This window comes from Echinops telfairi, unplaced genomic scaffold (assembly GCF_000313985.2).
Source record: "Echinops telfairi isolate 266 unplaced genomic scaffold, ASM31398v2 ScPeMD7_8;HRSCAF=38, whole genome shotgun sequence".
NCBI classification, from domain to species: Eukaryota; Metazoa; Chordata; class Mammalia; order Afrosoricida; family Tenrecidae; genus Echinops; species Echinops telfairi.
This window is the reverse complement of record NW_022103905.1, coordinates 12,127,410-12,143,575: the sequence shown is the minus strand read 5'-3', so window position 1 is coordinate 12,143,575 and position 16,166 is coordinate 12,127,410. Positions and strand designations below refer to the sequence as shown.

Sequence of the window (16,166 nt, the reverse complement as noted above, 5' to 3'; positions counted from 1 at the left end):
ACTTTGAGGTTAGCTGCCCAACATGTAACCACGACACCACCAGGATGTCCGTGACTTGAAATTAACTCGATGGCAATGAGGAAGATTATAGGATCGTGATGAATTGGAATCCAGTTGACCACAATGGAGAGGGTCTGCAAGAGCAAATCTCTCATTTCTCAGGTTCCAGTTTTGATCGTTTCAGTTCCAGTCGGCAAACAAAAGACCATTTCTTCCAGCTTCTGAGAGGTCCTCCGAGCTACCTGGTAGGTCCTGACAATAGTACATACAGATTTCATTTTCTTTACAAAATTTTGTTTCTTGATTCTAAGAAAGCATTAAAATACCAGGGTCTTGTTTTCCTATTCTTAGACTGATCTGAACTTTATTTCTAAGCTGCTGACCTCAAACTTTGACGACTAAATTTCCAATTCTTTACTCCCTGCATAGCTGTAGAAGAACTGAAAGAGACAGGACTGTCACCTCCTTAGTTCTATATATCATGCTCCTTTTAATGGTGAACTTGGTGTTACCTACAACTATTTTCATCTGTGTTGCATCTAAATTATACCTACTGGAATCTGTCATTCAATGTCTTCACTGAACACCGAACATTGAATCGTATTAGAGCACCTTTGCTTTATAAAATGGTACCTACGCCATTTCAATGGTGTGTGTGTGAACCATCTTCTAATTATAATTTGTACTTCTCCAGTAAAGGGCATGGGGACCATATGTGACCTCCTCTGCCTTCTCTATTGATGTGAGACAGGGGTCAACCAGCTTGCAGACTCTATCCTTCTTCACCTCCCCTGATGGCAACTATTCCCCCCAAGCCACTCTACATCGATACTGGGTTTGATAATGCATTGCAATGACCACAGAACTCACAGACAATAGTCACAGGCCTGGTAGCATAGTTGGCTACACATTAGGCTGCTATCTTCAAGGCTGCCCATTCAAAACCACTAGCTGCTCCTTGGGAGAAAGATGAAGCTTTCTACTCCTAGAAAGTTTACAGGGGTAATTCTATGCTGTCCTGCAGATTTGGCATGAGTCTCGTTTGACTCAATGGCTCTGAATTTGGTCTTCATTTATTAGAGAAGTTAGTAGGTTACTGCAAGTCAAGATCAGTAAACTGTAAGGACACCATCACTGGATCACAGTGCCTCACCTCAGCCAGCAAGCAAATCTCACTTTCTGCTCCTCACCTCTCAGCTTCTGGGTTCCTTGGCTAGGACCAGGAAGCCCGCCTGTTGCTCTATTACGTGTTCCCATAGTCTCAGAATTTCTCCTCTTGTTCTATCCAGTAGCCCCAGGGCCACAGTCTCTAGTACCTCTATTGCTCTGAAACAGGGGTGAGCCGAGCTTGCACATGCTATCCTCCTTGACCTACTCTGACAGCAACCATTCAACCTCCACCACTTAAGGCAGAGACCGGGAATGTGCTCCTTAGCCAGTCCTGGGCCTCCCCTTCGCCTCGCATGGCTCTTAGACACCAAGGAATGGCTTTGATGGAGGTGCACTTTTTGTCTCTTAGCCTAGCATACCCCCAAGGAAAATAAAAGTTGGTGCCTTAAGTCACACCCTCTGATCAAGTCGAGTCTAAAGATGCCCTAGTGGTGTAGGGGGTTATGTCTTGGGCTGCTACCTCCAGGTTGGTAGTTCAAAACCACCAGCTACTCCCCAGGAGAAAGATGAGGCTTTCTACTCATATAAATAGTTCCAGTCTGGGAAACCTACAGGGGCAATTATACCTTTTCTTACTGGGTCACCATAAGTTAGCAGTGAGTTTTGAGAAGGAAACAAAGGGTGTAACTTTGTTCCCTCCCTCTACTAAGGTCAGAATTTAACCCTACCTCTAGGAGTCCTGGTGAGGAGTACTGGTGGTATAGTGGTTAATGTTGGGCTGTCCACAGACAGTGGTCTCAGGTCTGGCAGTCAAAGTAGGCAGTTCAAAACTACCAACTAATCGCTAGGAGAAAGATGAGGTTTCTACTCCCATAAATAAAGCGTTACTGTTTCAGAAACCCTCACGGGCAGGTCTGCCCTGTTCTATAGTGATGCTGTGAATCAGCCAACTCAATGGTTATGAGTCTCATTTTTTTTTTTTTCAATATAAATCCTGTCCATTAGTAAAGCAGAGAACTCCTTCCAAATGGGATTCTAGCTACAGGCATAGAGTCCAGCGTTATAATACATCATATAAGAATGTATGGCGAGAATGTCCATAGTAATTGACTACATCTCATCTTCTGAGCTTTTTTTGGTGGCTTATAGTGCGGCACAGGTGAATAGTCCCTAGCAGACATGAACTACAAGAACAGCATGTAAGATAAATTCAGTGAGCTCTTCGTATTTTGTATATTTGAGGTTTGTTAGGATGCTGCATTCACTTATTCATGTTGTTTCTGAAGAAGGCGTATCGATTTTGGGGAAGGTTTTTTAAAAAAAAAATCATTTTATTAGGGGCTCATACAACTCTTATCACAATCCATACATACATCAATTGTGTAAAGCGCATTTGTACATTCATTGCCCTCATCATTCTCAAAACATTTGCTCTCCACTTAAACCCCCCGGCATCAGGTCCTCATTTTTCCCCTCCCTCCCTGCTCTCCCCTCCCTCATGAGCCCTTGATAATTTATAAATTGTTATTTTGTCATATCTTGCCCTGTCCAACGTCTCCCCTCACCCACTTTTCTGTTGTCCGTCCCTCAGGGAGGAGGTCACATGTAGATCCTTATAATCAGTCCCCCCTTTCTACCCCACCCTCACTCCACCCTCCTGGTATTACCACTCTCACCACTGGTCCTGAAGAGATCATCTGCCCTGGATTCCCTGTGTTTCCAGTTCCTATCTGTACCAGTGTACATCCTCTGGTCTAGCCAGATTTGTAAGTTCCTTGTCATCAATTTGGGGGAAGGTTTTAAAGAGAACACATACAATACAAATTCTGAAAATGAGTCCAATTTGAAATGCTAGAGCAGAAGAATTTGTCTCTCTAGACAAAGAATTAACTGTAGCTAGGAAAGTGTCCGCATCTCGAAGGATTTAAAGGAATACAATATTATATTAGTAACAGGGAACTGCTTTCTCAGGTTCTGCTAAAGATGAAACAAAATAGAAACTGTTCAAATCGCAGTTGCAGAAATGTAGCTTCAAAGTAGGCACTAAAGCCCTGACTAAATTCACCTGTATGTAGCAGAAATCTCTGCAGTTTCATCATACCTCCAGGAGGAAAGGCTTATGTTTTATTGTTGGTTGGTTTTACATTTCTTTTTGAGAATTTCGTATCTGTAAAATGATCCAAAAAGGAAATGAGATTATTTTGACTGCCACATTTTACACCCATTTGAAATATCTTGCCATTTCTTTTCTTTTTCTCTTTTTTTAAAACCACAACTTTGTCTGCTTGATTTTTGAGAGTGGTGCTGGCTAATAAGATAGCATTAGCTGCATGTGGCTAGTAAGCACTTGAAATTAGCTAGCACCACATGTTAAAATAATAATTTGGAGGTACATAGAGTTAAATAAAGTGTTATTAAAATAGATTTTTCTATTCCAAAAAATGTGGCTACTAGATCATTTAAATAACACATGTGGTTTGTATTATATTTGCATTAGATGATGGTGAACTTGAATAAGGTTCAGCCACTATTTCTGTCAAAAGCCAAAAGATAAATATATTAGTCCTTCTGGGGTGGATCTTCTCTGTTGAAGCTACACAACCCTTCCTTCAGAGTGTGGAAACAGCCCTAGACAAAACTTAAATAAGGGTTTGTGTTGCGAAATAAACCCGAGAATTTAGTCTACTGGCTATCGGTTGTCAATTTCTGATCCGGTCTTTTCTTCTCTGGACTTGGAAACCACTAGGTAGAAGGAGGGAGTGGCAAAATAGCTAGAGCCTTTTATTGTTAATAATGTTAATTATTGTGTCTTCTCTGTTCTGGCTGGAATGTAATCCAAAGACCTTGTACCTATTCTGCTATGTGACAGAAACGACGTCACTTTATGTGTTTGGAAAGCTGCCTTGTTTAAGGAAACATGTGTACAAGTATAATTCCCGATTCACACGTGGTTTTTGAAATTGGAATTTTCTTACAGTAAAGCATTTTAGATGTATTTATATTCAAAATGTAGATCGAAATGCAAACCTGGTTATGAATCAGATATGCTTACATTTCACTTGAACTTTTGGGGAGTATGATTGTAGGATTTTAAACTTAGCTAACAGTGGTGCCTTTGCTTAAAAACCTTTTTAGAGCTTTATCTCACTAACTCCTGTAAACCACAGATGGTTGCACCAGTAGAAAATTGGGTCCCACTACGACCCATTACCATATTGGAATAAAATGGTGGCTCTAACGCAAAACCATTAACTAAAAGAGAACTTAGCAGTTGTTTCCAAATTATGAGCTTTGGAAATCTCACCTGTAAACCTACATGGATAAATATTGTATAGTAACTCATTGTGGCAGTGTTTTTTATGTATCTGTCTTTATTATCGAAATTGCACCACTGTAGACAAGAACACATTATATTTGTCTGAAGGGAGTTCATTGCACTATTTAGGGCTGTAGTCTCCGCATAAAGAGGCATTTTTTTACTGTGTTGATCAGTAGTTAATATTTGGTATATTTGATTTAATGTAACACAATACACGGCCTGTATTACATTATAAATATGAGTGTTCTCAGGTGGGAACTATTTTATAACAACTTTGAGTGACTTTAAAGAAGAATAGCATTTTATTATTCAGCATATAGGTGTTTGATGTTTTGAGTTTAGGAATCACAATTTAAAACTCCGATGCTAATCGATGAAAGCTCATCAGAGTGAAACACAGGAGACAAGAATTTGGAGACAATTAACTTTATGGACACACTGCAAGTTTTCAACACGGTATAGCCATTTCCCCTACGTATTTTCTATACCAGCATAACTTTTTAAAGTTGAGTAGAAATAGTTTCCTTTGAATTTTTAAAGCTTAAAAAAAAACTTGCTTTGTTAAAGAGTAGCTCTTTTCTCAGATGGCAGCAAGCATGTGTCTAAACTGCTTTTGGGAGAAAGTTGCCTCTGTGGGGGGGCGGTGGAGGGGGGGGGCGACTGAAAACCCATCACAGCTTTGTTTCCCAAAGAATGGAGGGAGGGCTCAGAGTCACTAGGAAAAGCAGGGACTGCACCATTAAATGACTCCAGCTGGCTGCCTTGCACACAGAAGCAACCCTGAATTTCCTCACAGGACTTCAAAGCCTCCCTTGTATCTAAACATTCGTTGGTCATGTAAATCAGAAGTACAAAAGGAGAATGCTCCTATTTCATGGTGCGAGGCTGGTTTAAGCCCTGCATTGTGCTGCACGTGCCGGTGGGGAGTGCCAGGAACAGAAGGGCACTGTTCTGACTCGCGTGACAAATGTAGTTAACACCAGATCCGTATTAATGTTGTCAGTTCCCTTGATGTATTTAAACAGATTTTAATTATTTTCAGCATCTCAAAGGCCTGAAATATATAGCTTAATAGTTCTTCAAAGAAAGCTTACTTAATGTGTGAATGTAAAACCTCTCATAAAAACGAAACTTTCATATTGGCCTTAGTCATTGACATTGGTTATTCATCAAGTCAGCAATTTGTGTGGCAAAGTGCCATTTGAATAGTGTATTGTTAGGATACTTATGGTCCACTTGACAAGGGCTCTTGCTGTAAATAGTGCAATTTGACTCCAGCTGTTAAAGAGTGGCTTTGACAGCAGCCAAATAGAATGGAGATGCTTTACTGCACCGCCGAAAAATCAATATTGGGTTCTTGTTCATGGTAACCTGTGCTTTTCTCTTCTGCAGATTTATAAATGACTATCCAGGCTTTATAAGTGGAAGTTTAAATATTATTTTAAACGTGATTCACTTTGAGTTTCAGATTAAGATTTGGGATAAATGATACGAGTGTAGAGTTTTAAGATATTATTTCCACTCCTCCGGTTCATGTTTAGGCACAATGATAGTTAGGTTGAATTTGGATTCTCCAGCCTGAATAGAGAGGAATTAGTAGTATAGAACGTGGACTCAAAATAGTGGGCCTATTGTATATCGCGTGCACCATTATGTCTCCTTTTTGATTTTCTTATCAATTTATCTTCAGCATCCCTCCCATCTTCTCTGTGTGTATACCTTTTTTGTACAGATGGCAGGGTTCTTTGTGATTGTGCCCATAGCAACACCCACAGATGTTGACGGCCAGTAATGTCCCCGCTGTTGTTGCCGGCTTTCCTTAAGCACAGTCTTGCTGGTTTGGACGTTTTTCTAGCAGCTTACAGCAATGCAAGGTGGCTGTGATACCTGCCTGATGATAATAGATATTGAATCTCTTAATTACAGTAACTACATGCCATGTTCTTTATCTACCTGAGATGTCATACATCTTCTTCTCAACTTTGCTGAGCAGGATTTGAAAGAGGTGTCAGTCTTAACATTGAAAATGCATGTATTACATGTGCTTTCTCAAATGCCTTTTTTTAGTGGAGGTTGTTAAAATCACTATTTTCCCTTTTCTGACCACTCTGCATTATTGAATTTGTGGCTGAGATAGCAGCTGAAAATTCATAACGCTGATAATATAATTGTGTACAAAGACCTTTAAGGCTGGTTCAAGGTCACCGTTATTGTTTTGATAATTGCTGATAGTCAGTTGTGATTTCTACCAGAGAAAACTCTTGTTTTGCTTTGTGCTGGTTTCCTAAAAAAGAAGTTATCTCTACTGTTAATTCTGAAGTAAGCTTTTTCATGAATTAAATGTTCCTATCATTTTCTAGTAGTAGATTTTGCTTGGAATTCAGCGGGTCTGCAGTGCAGGCAGAGATTCACCAGCAGAGTCAATTTGATCTCATTTGCCATCCTCTGCCTGTAGTCTTTCATCAACCTTAGGGAAACACAGAGATCTCAGATTATAACTTTATTCATGTGTTAATCATTTGGTTTACACTCATCACTCTAGTTGGTGTGATAAGGAGTTCAAGAATAGAGAAATGCGTAAAAGTTAAATATATCAGGCATTTAAATTTTGTATTTAGTTTAACCGGGGACAGTGTTTGTGTAATGTATTAAAGTAGACCTCCATTTACAGTAGTAATTTTATGTAGGTAGCTTAGAAACTCTGAGTGATGTCATCATATTCCTATCATACATGTATTACCTACCCATCCATAATTCACTTCGAGGTGCTTTCTTCATCGCATATTATTTTTGCCTTACTAGATGTTGGTGACTTGTCAACGTGCATTAAGTTCCTGCAGCTTTGCAGAACTGAAAATATGGTTCTGCTTAACCTACTGAAAGAAGTCTATGTTTTTATCTGCTGAGCTACAAAGGATCTCAAATGGACTTGGATGTGATGCTATCGAGCAACTTATTCCTTTTAATTAAAAGGCGGTAGAAAATGTTATCCTTGTAAAGACATTTGGAGCTTCCTTGGCAACCCAGTCCATTGTTTTATAGCAGGACCCTCTCAACCATGTGCTCTATTTCTTAGGACTAAAGCTCCGAACGGCATTTTCCAGAGGAAAGAGTGAATGAAGCTTGTAGAACCTCATATGCTGAGTAACCGAGAGGGTCAGTTGCTTATAATCGGAAAGAAAAGGAGGCGAATAAAATCTCTCTTCTTGAAAGCTGGCAGTATCTCTTATTGACGGAGAGTACCAGCCGGACCCATTGAAGGAATCCCACCAGGAGCACTGTGTCTATGCCAGCGACAGGTCGAAAAGGGCCCCGAGAGAGTCACAAAGGCAGAAAAGTAACAGGAAGCAATTCTCAGCAACGAGAACATGTAGTCGTATTGGATATTATCCCAGTCGTGTTAAAGAAAATGGCTTTGTTAAGACTTTCTGCTTTATTCCTTGAAATTAAGATCACGGGCTCACGCAAAAGCACATACTGCTAATAAGCCCATCTGCTCTTCTGGTTTGGGATTTCAAAAGGACATCTCAAGGTCAGCTCTCGTTCTCTGCATCTTTGTTTGCCATCTTTTGTCTCACTCACGTTGCTCTCGGCCAGCTATTTTAATTGTAAATGAAAACGTGCTGCATATATCCATTTGGCCCAATATTATTATTCCTGCTAGGTATAACACGGGCCGACGGGGCTGCAGTCAGGAACACATGTTAACCCCTGCACTTCCAGAACGAACTAAATTTCCTTCGCCTTCCTTTCTGTTCCTTTTTCTTTTCCTTTCGTCTCCACATCCTGACCTGTTGTTTTGGGGAACGCCATCTTGGACTCTTACGGAATACAAAGCCGTGCTCACCTTCTTTCCTTTCTTTCTGTCACCCACTAGAGGGCTCTGGTCCCTCCATCACACTTAGCTCCGCCTTCTTCATTGACCTCCTGGTAGCTATGGTTTTGATTTTCTTCTTTTTGGCCTGGGAACAGAATTAGCCATCATCATGTATGAAAGGGAGCAATCGAGGAATACAGGTTCCCCTGCAGCCTACATGCCTAATTTAATGTCATGAAACTTGAGATTTGATAATGGTCTAGGCATCTGTTTTCTCCTTTCCTTTAACTCTGTTTAATGAGTCTTGATTAAACTAGTTCAGATTCATCTAGAAGCTCCCCTGAATAATCTTGGTGAGCACCATGGGACACTCCAGACTCGACTGAAAAGATGGGTAGTGTAGCAGACATCCTCTCCCTGCTGGTCTCCACATTCACTATTTCCCCTCCATTTTCTTGAACGTTCATTACAACTAGGTTTGGGATCTAATGTGTAAAATATTCCTTATGGGTGCTGCTATAGTCCCAGAATTTTAGGACCCTGTGTTTTCTGGTGATTTGTTGACATGATTTAACTTTCGCTTGGATCTCCCCTGTGAGATCCCTTGCCTTACTTTCTCCCAAATGTTCTTTCCAGACTAGGATTCCCGTCTCAGTTCCCTCTTTCTTTCTTGTTAACTGTTCTGGTTTCTCCTGCACTAAAATAATTGTGGTGTTTTAAGTTTTCTCGTGCCATATAACAAAGCTACAAACTTAGCGGCTTAGAACATAGCACATGAGGACATGGCTGGGTTCTCTGTTTAAGATTTCACGTGGCAGAAATCAAATATCCTGCTGTCTCATGTGAGGCTGAAGGTCGCCTTCCAAGCTCATTATGATTGTTGGTAGAACTCAATTTGATAGGAACTTAGGTCCCCATTTTCTTGTTGACTGTCAAGTGGGGGCCCCACATACCGTACCCCTCATCTTTAAGCCAGCAATGGAGAACTCCTCACGCACCCACCCACCCTCCTTTCTCCTTCAAGTATATGGTTTTTCCCTCTGCCGCTAGCCAATGAAAATTCTGCTTCCTGAAGTCTGATGCGATTAGGTCAGGCCTCTTGGATAATCTCCCTATTAAAGTCCACTTAGACGGAGCCCTCGATTACAGCACTTCAACTTATCTTTTCACAGTGGTTCCCAAATTAGTGTTTGATTGAATCACTGACAGGAGGTTGTCCCTCAGTTATTCCCAATAGGTCCCAAGATTCTTGAGCCATCCTAGAGTTCTGCATACCACAAATGGAAAATTATTCTAACTCAGTCTGACGGCTGTTTTAGAGTTGTGTTCTATTGTCTGCACTAGGGAACATGTAAGCTCGACCTAAATCCTTTGAATAGCTGTCTTGGGACTAATGGCTTCTGGAATCTCTGTCTTCTTGGTACATTCGGTCTGCTCCTGCCAGAAAATGGGTCTGTGTTATGGCAGATCCACAGTGTGGTACTCATGTGATTAGATGATAAAACATGGAAAGTAATATGAATTCTCTTTCCAGCTACGTAGTTTTTCTGAGGCTTACATGAGTCAATTCTTTGACAATAGAAAGGGGGCTCCAAACCTAAGAAATTACCATGTAATCCACAATCCAACATTTTTTATTAGCAAGTGGTTAATAAATTGTGGAAAAGGGTCAAGATAGCTAACTCTGGTGATTGTAGTAAAAGCTCAGTTTATAGTTGTTAGCAAATTATTTTTGGTCTTTAAGGTGTCTTAAGTATGTTTTTATTTTGTGCCCTTATAGTTAGTACTGTTAAGTTATGCTCAGGACCTTTCATATTAAGCTTTGCATTATTACGAATGTCTGTAGTGAACCCTTGCCACTTCTCTCTTCGACTTCTGCGGCTTCACTCTATTGCGGTTTTTGCGTAACAGCGCATACTCTGTCATTACTGCCACTGATTGGCTTATACTGTACACGCTTGATACCATAAATAATATAATTAAATAATCAATGATAATTGTAATGTCCAAAATGTTTTACTGTATTTCCCTTTTTCGTTTAATAAATTGGGTAATACGAGTGTAATGGTGACTAAAGGGTGTTTTTTCATGTCCTCTATGCTCTAACTATGAACATATTTGATTTACAAATAAGGAATCCTACTTCGCGGAATTTCATTTATCACGGTAGGGTCTAGAACCGATTAACCGCGATAAACGAGGGTTCACTGTATAGTAAAAAGAGAACAAGAAGTTTAGAGTGCATTGTGTAATAATTATATTAACTTTTTAATGCTAATTCCATTCATCATAGAAGATTATGTTCTGAAATATGCATTTGACATAAATGATCTACTCAACCATGTTTATCAAGATAAGATTTGGTTTGGGATACAGAAACTTTCACTAAGTTGTACCATGAGTAGGTACCTGGATAATATGCAGCACTCAGATATCAGTGTTACTGCTACATGACACACCATGCCACTGGGAGGTCACTGCTTGACTTTTTTTTTTTAACCTCAATTCTTTTTCAATGTCCCTTGAGTCTAGGAGTAAAGTCTTTTTCTTAAAATGTTGTATAGCTACTCTTTGCTAGAATCATGTTTCGCAATAAAAAGTCATCCTTGAAATTTGTCTCTTCTTCACTAACAGATATAACTGTAAAGATTTTTTTCCCCGATTGAGTTCATTTTAATGGTGCTGGAACAATTGGAAGAGGGATAACTATATAACAGGAGTATAATCAATGGTACTGAATTATACCTGTGGAAGTTGTTGACTTGGTGATTTTGTGTGTGTATACTTTTGCCAAAATTGAAAAAACCTTACAATGAATATGAGGGAAAGGAAACTATTCTAAAATTGCTTGTAGTAAAGATTGCATAACATTTATTGATACCATTTAATTATTGAATTGTATAATACATGGATGAAGTGTCAATAAAACTGTTTTAAAATATTTCTGCCCATATTTTATCCACAAAAAGACAATTCATAAGAAAATCATTAAAAAAAATTCATAAAGTGCAATAACAAAACCAAGTTCACTGCCCTGGAGTCCGACCCTAGAGGATAGAGTAGCCCTGCCCTTGTGTATTTCCAAGACTGTAAGTCTGTAGGGGAGCAGAACGCCTCATCTTTCTCCCATGGAGTGGCTGGTGGAGTCAAACTTTGAGTTTTGCAGTTGGCAGCCCAATGGGTAATTTGCTGTGCCACCAGGCCTCCCTCATAAGACATCATAGAGCTAAATGAGGTGACGTACAAACGCCTCAGCACTGCATTTTATATGAAGGCTCTTACTACCTTCCCTGGAAGTACTTCTTTCTTCTTAATTGTGGTTTGGGTGAAAGTTTCAGAGCAAGTTTTCCATTCAACAATCTATGTTTTGCATAAACCAGTGCCGTCTTTGCCATGTAACAGCCCTCTTCCTTTTCCTCCCTGGGTTGCTCCATCCATTCTTCCTTCTTTCTGAGCTTCTGCCCCTTCCTGCTTTCTGAGCTTTGTTTTTGGGTAAATGTTGCCCGTTTGGCCTCATATGGTAGATTATTCAGAAGAATATTTTCCTCACCTCACCAGTGTCAAGGATCACTTTTCTGGCCTGCCTCATGTTTGTCTATCAGATAGCCCCTGGCATGGGTTTAGTTCCAGGTTAAAGGAGGTCTATGGATCACAGACTCAGGAGTTCTACTAGTCTCTATCCAACTAGTTAGTCTGGCTATTTTTGTGACTTTGAATTTGGTTCTACATTTTTCTCCCATTCTATCCGGGGCCTTCTGTGGTCCTGCTCAGAGCGTTCACTAATGGTAGCTCAGCACCATCTAGTTGAGTGAAGTCCATTAGTCCTTTGGACTAATGTTTCCTTGAATTTTGGCTTTTTCTCACTCTTCTTTCCTCTGGAGCGGGAGAGACCAATCGTAGTCGGGTGATAGGACGTTGTCTTTGTGAACTATGTTATGCCATCTGACTTACCTGCTTTCAGGTCTTCATTCCCTCAAGGTGTTTGGTTATGACTGAGAATTTTTATAACTTTTTTTACATCAGTTTGCTGTACTATATACATGGATGTATATATTTATAGCACATACAAATATGCTTATAGAAAGATCATCTGTTCATCTTGAATGCCTCCTTTTGAAGTTTATTGTTCCCTTAGACTCTTTTGCAACCCCCTTATGGTTACCTGGTGTGTTTTTTTTAACAAATCACTGAATATCATTGCTCTTAATTGCTATTTTCAGAATATTCGGGATTTTGTTCAGTCTAAACATGGAATGGATATTCTAATGAAAAGTTCCCTAACCTGAGAACTTGAGCAGATTGTCAGTAGTTTATGAGTTCATTGGGAAAGAATTCTAAATTATTTTTGCTAGCCACTATTCCCTGGTGACTTTTTGTTTGTGTTACAATGCTGAACACCATGAAGCATCACAAAACCCCAGAAAGTGTCCCCTTTCACAGTTCAGAATTTCTATAAAGTTTACATGGCTTGCTAGCCAGTGTTATTATTGTGTAGTTTATATTGTATCTCCTGAGTTGGAAGGTATATTTACTATTTTCACATAAATTTGATTTTGTCATCTGTCATGGCAATGGAGAATACGTCCTGTAAAGATTTCACGTATTCCTCAGCAATATGAGTTCCCAATGTATTGAACTCACGTGACTTTGATCAATGACTTTCATTGAAAAAAATCTTTTCATCTTTCATTAGCATAGCCTAGATGGTAAGGAAAGATCATGAAAAAGATCAGACATGAAAAAGACATACAAAAATGTATGGATTTTGAAACATGGGGAAGGAGAGAAAGTAGAGATTTGGACAGAGCATGCAAGGAACTCATGACAACATTTCATGACTACATCCCAGAACCCCTTGTGACCCTCTGATGGAAATTCCTGAGAATCTTTTTAAAAGCTCAAAACGCATGTGATGGGACAAGACATACTGAGCCCCACCATGCTGTTCCATTTCTTCCTCCTAGGAGCTTCTAGGGAGAAAGAAGGATGAGGCTGGCTACTCTGGTATGAGTTACAATCTCAGAAACCCACAGAGACTGTTCTACTCTTTATTATAGCGCTGCTGTGAGACAGAATCAACCCCAAAGCAGCGAGTTTGGTTTGGTTTGAGGAGCTTCTAAAGAAAGTTCTCTGGTGATGCTTTATGTCTTCCAAGCATAAATCTTTCTCTTGGTAAGACAAGAACCTCATACTAGTAATAATTTTGAATCAGTTCATGCTGTTTTGTCTCCCATTTAAAGTTTGCATTTCTACCCCAGAGATGCTGAATCATAATTTCCATCTTTACCAAAAGCCCTAGGTGAATTTTATAGGTTCTTATAGGAGTGTATAAGAATCGCATGGAGAAATCTTGTTCTTGTTCAGCATATCTGGGGTGAAAATGCAAATACAGATTTTCAGCAGGAGGTAAAAATGTAATGAACTGGTTCCAAATTCTGGGCCAAGATCAACCATTGATCTGAGACCAGAACCTTGATATTTAGTCCTTAGCCACTTGGCTTTATTCAAAAAGCTCATACTCCAGGTGCTGCCAGTCTTTTATTGGAATGTTCTTCCTCTGCTTCTTCACCTTCAAGCATTAGCTTCAGTGTCACCTTTCTCTTAGGTGTCACCCATCTCCCAGGATTCTCTTTCTCGGCATACTTGCATTGTGTCTTGCCTCCATGCCATTAAAGTAGAAGTTCAAATTGAGCAGTGATCTGCCCTTCCATCTCAGTATACTGTCCCTGACACCTAACACATGTCTGAAACATGGCAGGCAATCACAGTATTTGCTGGGTTAAAAAAATGAACTAAAATCTACTGAAGTCTAACCATGAAAAACGTTAGAAAGGGGAGAGATGTTTTCTTTTTATAACTGTTAAGAGGGGAAATGACTGCAGGGGTTGAGGGGATGTGTATTTATTTTGCCAGTCAATTACTTTAAGTCCAAATTGGGTTTACATGTGACTTGATCTTGCAGAGACAAGCCTAGCAAAAAAAAAAAAAAGAAGTCAATAATAGCAAAGATGCTGTTGAAACACAATAGCTACTCCACTGATATTTAGAAACCAGTCTCAATCAATTCACAAGTTTCTAAGGCATATTGATATTTAGACCAATCCAAATCAATTCAGAAGTTTATAAAAAAACTTTATTAAACTCTGATGAAGGAATTTGGGATGTTTTGTGCATTAGGGAGGAATGATTCACTATAGGCCATATTGTACACAGCAGTAGTTGATAAGATGCTCAGAAAGGAAGATTAGAAGGGAATGTGGTTAAAAGGGCTTTTTTTTTTTTTGCCAGCAAGGTTTACATTATTGCCCCATTTGCTTGCCTTTGAAGCTTAGATGTTTTTCCCCTAGTAACGAAGTTATCTAAAATAAGCACTCAAAAGCAGCCCAAGGGTTTTATTGTATATTATGAGCTCTTTGCTGCTCTCAAATAATTGCTTAACTTAAGTCCTCCCCTCCAAGCTAGAAACAATCTAATCAACAGGTTTATCATTTCTTTTAGAAATGTAAGTGTAATAAATAGGAAGAGGCCTGATGTAGGCTTCATTTCCCAGATGCAAAGTCTCTGGCATAGCTCTGCCTCCCTCAAGAGAGAGGCAAGCAGCCTAGAAGCTTCTTGCTTTTGCAGATCATTTGAAACTGGCTTGATTATAAGAAGAAGGATGATGGCATCCAATGTTGTAGGACATTAATGGATTTAGATCATTCCTGATTCTGGGAACACAGAGCTGTATGCTGACTGATAGCCCCGGGAGGGTTCAAACCTGATAGAATTTGTTTCCAGTCTTCTCTTTCATCACTCCATTCAGAGGCCTGTGATGAGCAGATCCCTGTGGGTCGGTCAGTGGTCCTCTGCTTAGCCTGCCCTGTTGACTATGCTCTTTTCCCTAATCCTGTATACAGATGTTCCTTTCTCCATCTCCTCTCTTCCTATCTATACTTCAGTATCCACACCCCGCTACTTAGTATTCACATGGTAGTTCCATTCTTGGGGGATCCCTGGTGGTGTAGTGGGTTCTACAGTGGGAGGCTACTCTCAAAGTCAGCACTTCAAAACCACCAGTTGCCCTGTGGGAGAAAGATCAAGCTTTCCACTCCAGTCAAGCTTTCCAGTCTCAGAAACCCCGAGACATCACTGGACTCTGTCTCTCTAGGGTCACTGTGAGTCAGAATCGACTGGATGGCAGTAAGTTTGGTTTGGGGGAGCTCAGTACTTGCAACACAAAAACCAAAACCTGTGCATTGTTAGTTATCTCACAAGTATTTATTTGCCTTCTCTCCCTTTCATGCCTTAAGATACTCGAAAACAAAGGGCTGCTGTGTGTATATGTTTTGTAGCTCTCATTCATGTAAAGTCATATTGAATATTTATTGAATACTTTCTATGTACTAACTATTCTTCTTGGTACTAGGAATTAGAACGAGGTCCTAGCATGCATGGAATTACATTTCAAATGAGATGAGGCAGGTCATAATTTTAAGAATAAAATTAATTAATTCATTAAAATATCAGGATTGGTAGGGAACAAGCCAGGCATGGTATAGACCAATGGTTCTCAAACTCGGGATCACCCGATTCATAGCAGTAGCAAACTTACAGTTATGAAATAGCAATGAAAATAATTGTATGGTTGGGGGTCACCACAACCTGAGGAACTTTATTAAAGGGTCGCAGCATTAGGAAGGTTGAGAACCACTGGTATAGACCATTCCTGGGTGTTTACTCTGAATGGCCAGAGAAGGCTTCTTGAACAAAAAGCATTAAACTCAACCTAAATGACAAAGGAGTCAGTCATGTGCTGGTCAAAAGCCAAACCAAACTCAGTGCCATCCAGTGGGTTTGGGCTCTCAGTGACACTGTAAGAAGATGGTGCCCGGCGATCCAAAGATAGAGCATCTGAGGTCTTAAAGGCTTGAAGGTAAA

The 16,166-nt window shown here is 39.9% G+C and overlaps 1 protein-coding gene across 1 annotated transcript in view; it reads left to right on the top strand.

Annotated features, from left to right (window-relative positions):
• Window positions 1–16,166, top strand: part of WDR72 (WD repeat domain 72) — a 259,271-nt gene that overhangs the window by 102,578 nt on the left and 140,527 nt on the right. The gene's annotated exons all lie outside the window — the stretch shown is intronic.